At 37.0% G+C, this 4,979-nt stretch overlaps 1 pseudogene; it reads right to left on the bottom strand.

The window, feature by feature from the left end:
* LOC101962472 (olfactory receptor 10A3-like) lies at positions 1 to 1,015 on the bottom strand (annotated as a pseudogene).
* Between the last annotated feature and the right edge of the window lie 3,964 nt (positions 1,016 to 4,979).

Genomic DNA, 4,979 nt, shown 5'->3' with positions numbered 1-4,979 from the left:
TCAACATTTACAAAATTCAAACGTAGTTCTTTTTAGTAATGAGCAAATATCATATAGCTTCTGAACAAGTACGACTGGGTGTAAAACCAACACTCTCTGACATAATTTCACCAAAGCCCTTTTCATCTCATGGTTTCGCAGGCTGTAGATAAGGGGATTCAGCAGGGGTGTGAGCAACACATAAGCCAATGATATCAGTTTCTTGGTAGCTGGTGAGTAGCTAGATTTGGGTTGTAAATAAGTCACACTGGCTGTGCCATAGAGGAGGGTGACTGATGTGACATGAGAGGCACAGGTGGAAAAAGCCTTCTGCCTCCCAGTTATTGATGGCATCTTCAGGATGGCAAAGAGAATTCAAAGGTAAGACAAGAGTATCAACAAGAAATGAAGCAGTATAATCAAAATGGTGCCTGTGAAGGCATAGATTTCAAACAAGGAGGTATCTGCACATACAAGTTCCAGCACTGGGGGAGTCTCACAGAACAGATGATTGATTTCATTGGGGCCACAAAAGGGAAAACTAAATACCCATGTGGTCTGCACAGTAGCCACCATGATCTCAGAGACCCATGAGAACATGACTAATTTCAAAAACACCCTCTTGTTCATAATAATGGGGTAGGTCAGAGGATAGCAGATGGGCAGCAAATCGGTCATAAGCCATTGCCCCCAGGAGAAAACACTCAGTTCCACCAAAAAGAAGAATGAAATACATCTGTGCAAAACAGCCTGCAAAAGAAATTGTAGTTCTCTCAAAGGACAGGACCACCAACATTTCAGGCATGATGGTTGCACTGAAACTTACTTCAACTACAGATAAATTCTGCAGGAACAGGTACATGGGGATATGAAGAGTCTGCTCCAGCAAGATGGCGCCTAAGATGGTGGCATTTCCCATCAGGGTCACCAGATAAATAACCAAGAAAACCCCAAAGATCTCTTCTTGGAGTTCAGGAAAGTCAGAGAAGCCCAAGAGGATGAATTCAACCACAGAGCTTTGATTTTGTCTTTTCATTGCAGTACTGGGGCCCTATATTGTTTCTGCAGACATAATCAAAGAATAAAGTCATGGTCCAATAACTGAGAGAAGCAATCTGCATTCACCATGGAAATTCTGGCATAGGATGAAAAGAGGAACCCATCTTCCAAAACTTACATTGAAACATTTGGTGAATGGGAAAATACAAAGATTAATAATATTAGTAAATCTTATCAAACATAAAAGTAAAAATTAAAAAATTTTAGTTAGATATTTGATCTTAAAAATGCAAAATTCTATCAAGTTTCTATTGTTAGTTGTATACTATGCAGTGTTAAAGTAAACATACCCTAAAGAAATATAGATATTTTCTAACACTGGTTCTAATCTCATATTACCACACGTATCTCATTTCCTCATTATTTGTAAATATAACAAAGAAGACTACAGAAAATAAAGCAGATAAATGGAAAAAGCTAATGCCAACTTTTGATAATAATTCAGGAATAGTTAATTTTATGTAAATTTACTTAAATAATTATTATATTCCAGACTAATAGAACTTTGTGTGACATTGAAGGGTGACAATGTTCCACAGGAATACTCAGGGAGGGTTGTATTTTAAATGCACCTGTCTCATGTAACACTTCTAGACTATGTGAATTGGTTTGGGGCTTATTAACTTCTTATTAATGTCTGGCTAATTCTGTTGGAATTTAATAGGATATGAAATTTTTAGCCCCAGATATCCAAGACTCATCCTTGTGACCATGATGATTTAAGGACAAGCCCACTTTTTGGTCATTCTGGGGCTACAATTTCAAACTTTCCACTCTTTCCCACTCTTTCTCTCTCTTTCCTTCCCCATTCTCATCAAGCACCTCATGCACTCATTAATTATTCAACAAGCTCTAATGGATCTACCATTTTCTAGACTCTGCAATAGAATAAATTTGGTACAGACACAATCTCAACAGAAACCTAAGCACACTACCTAAAATAACCTTGACCCTCATTAGTAAGCTACATAAAATAGAACCCATTATTCCTCCAACTCTCTAGCTCTACCCCTTACATACTGCTGTGTATTTTTCATTTTTATCAACTGACATTACATATACATTTATACAAATATCATTCCTACAACAGTATAATCCCTGAGGCAACGATTTTGTTTGCATTTTAGCATCTACACAATGCCCCCAACAATGCCCAGCTCATTACTCACGTTAAATCAATAATTTTAAAGAAATAAATGGAATATATTAGGAAAATTAGACTCTAAAGAATAGTGTCAAAAGCAAAGGGAAGCCAGTACAGAGCACAATTGGAAAACAAATAGCAAGAAATAACAAGGGCTTTAGACAATTTAAATGGGGGAAAGATTACATGTGGACGGGGAACTGGAGAGGAAACCACAGTCACAGGATGCTGTGGGTGGAAGGGGCAGTGGGTGGGAAAAAGGCACAGGGCAGGACACACTTGTTCAAGTCAGAGGTCCCTGATGGCAATGGGACTAGATGGAGCCCACTGTGTCTTCTGTGATGTTCTGAAAACTAGGGGGTATTCAGCAGGGAGATGAGGAAGCCAGCAGGACAGAGAATCCCAGAGAGCTGAAGGTATATGGTGTCTTCAGTGCAGATCTGTAGGGCATGAGCAACAGCAGAAGGCAAATTGCTTCATTCCTGAGTTGGACCATAGTCATATTATCAAAAGTCTGTAAAAACCATGAGAGTTATTTGTTTTTTAATAGCAAAAACTCTCTTAAAATTAGTAAAATATACTGTGTAGGACCAAATAATCAAAACCCATTTCTAATGGCAAAATAAAAATACTACTAATAATAATCATCCTAAGCAAAATGTGTACTCAGTTGCAAATATTAGAATTGGATGGGTTTTTTTTTTTTTTTTTTTTTTTTTTTTTTAGAAAGAGAGAGGGGGGAGAGAGAGAGAGAGAGAGAGAGAGAGAGAATTTTTAATATTTATTTTTTAGTTCTTGGCGGACACAACATCTTTGTTGGTATGTGGTGCTGAGGATCGAACCCGGGCCGCACGCATGCCAGGCGAGCGCGCTACCGCTTGAGCCACATCCCCAGCCCAATTGGATGGGTTTTAAAATGTAAAAATTTAGAGTAGTATTTTAAAACAAAGGAAAATTTTGTAAACTGATTTAAATTATGCTTTGAATAAAAGTATATTTAAAAACAGTAAAATAACTATGGGTAACAAAATGTAATTTGCACAATTCAATATACTTACTAGAGAGAATTTTAATGTTGCCACACAAATAAATCATAAACCTCTGAGGTTATAGAAATGCCAATTATTTTTAGCAGATGAATAAAGATTGGATGTATTGGTATAACACAGTGTATATCATGAATATGTGGAATTACTACGTGTCAATTACAAACAAAACATAAATAATAAAGAGCAGCAATAAAACTGTGATGTGGTCACAATTGACCACAAATGCTGTTTCCTCTTTTCATTTGCTCATTACTTTATACAAAGATTTTATGATTGTAATTATGAGCTGCACTTTTCTCTTGAAACAAACAAAAAAAGTAACTGAAGCATCAAACCAGAAAGTCACCTTCAAATATTTCAGCCATGCCTACTCATTCCTGAGCACTGAGACAGAAGTATCACCAGCCTTCATTGAGAACTCCCAATTTAAAAACCACTAACAGACACATGAGCAGAAGCTGCACTGTCTTACCTATTGACTCTGACTCTGTCACTTGCATGCTACTTTATCAGCACTTGCATATTTTCCATAAGAATTATAGAGCCACTGATATTTTTGAGAGAAGGCATCATTACAGTTGATTTCATGCATAGAGCTTCTTGACTAGAGTAAAAAGATCTGGACTGGTTTACAGGACTTGGAGCACATCACTGAACTTCTCTGCCTTCTTTACTTTCTATGTAAAAGGAAAACATTGTTATTATTCTCCCAATGTATACATGAGGATCGGGGACTCTGGGCTTGGAATAAAGTGGCTAGGGCATTGAAGAAAACAACGTGCTGTGTTTCAGAAGAATACAGGGCTGGATGAACCTACAGACAATGTGCCTGGACCAATGTTCTCCTTTTCTATTTCTCCTCTCTGATTTCTAGGAGAAGCATCCCTCTCAAGACTGTTCTCTCCTCCTTGGAGCAATAAGGCTACCAATAACACTTACAGATACATTCTCTTTAATCTGTGTCCAGTCAGAAACATAACACTAACCTAAGAGAAGGGGTTTTCATTTACAGAATCCAATCCAAGGACCCTTCTCAAGTGACTCATTATAGTCATTCTCCAGGAGAAGGGCCCGCTGTGTGTAGTGTGCTTTCCTTATTCACACTCCAAACAATCCTACAGGGCCCTCTGATGGACCAACATGTTATATGTCCAGATGCCATTGACTGTATCACAGGTGGTATATGATTTGTGAGAAGTCATAGTCATGTAGACAATCACCATGTTTTTGCCTGTATTTTACATTTCCTTGAAAAGTGTGTGAAGAAAATGTCAGACACATGTTGAGATGATAAAAGGTCATAATATTCATATTTATCTCTAATTCAGAGCTTTTATATCATTGGTACATAAGTAGTACAAATATAGAGACTGTACCCCAGAATACTTGAAGTTTAAGAAAGTAAATACATAGCGAAGAAATATATATGGGAAGATTTAACCAATATTATTTTATTTAATAAATGATGAGATTAAAAATGGGATAAAAAGAACAAATTTTATATCCTTCAGAGTACATTTCATCCCAAAAAATCTATGGAAACTTTACAAAATCTGACTTCTTTTTTCCAAAAGAAAATCTCAATAAATTTCAAAATCTTATTCATAGAAACAGCATTCCTTGCAATCAAACTGAAAAAGAATAAAAAAGTAATAATAAAAACTTTCCACACCGCAGCATGCCTGCCACCTTCCCTGCCATTGGGGCTCAGTTTCCCTCCCAAGAGACAGGCAGCATAAGCACTTGGG

The sequence above is a fragment of the Ictidomys tridecemlineatus genome, chromosome 4 (genome assembly GCF_052094955.1).
Source record: "Ictidomys tridecemlineatus isolate mIctTri1 chromosome 4, mIctTri1.hap1, whole genome shotgun sequence".
Taxonomy (NCBI): Eukaryota; Metazoa; Chordata; class Mammalia; order Rodentia; family Sciuridae; genus Ictidomys; species Ictidomys tridecemlineatus.
The sequence above is the reverse complement of the archived record's forward strand: the minus strand, read 5'-3'. Positions and strand labels throughout refer to the sequence as shown.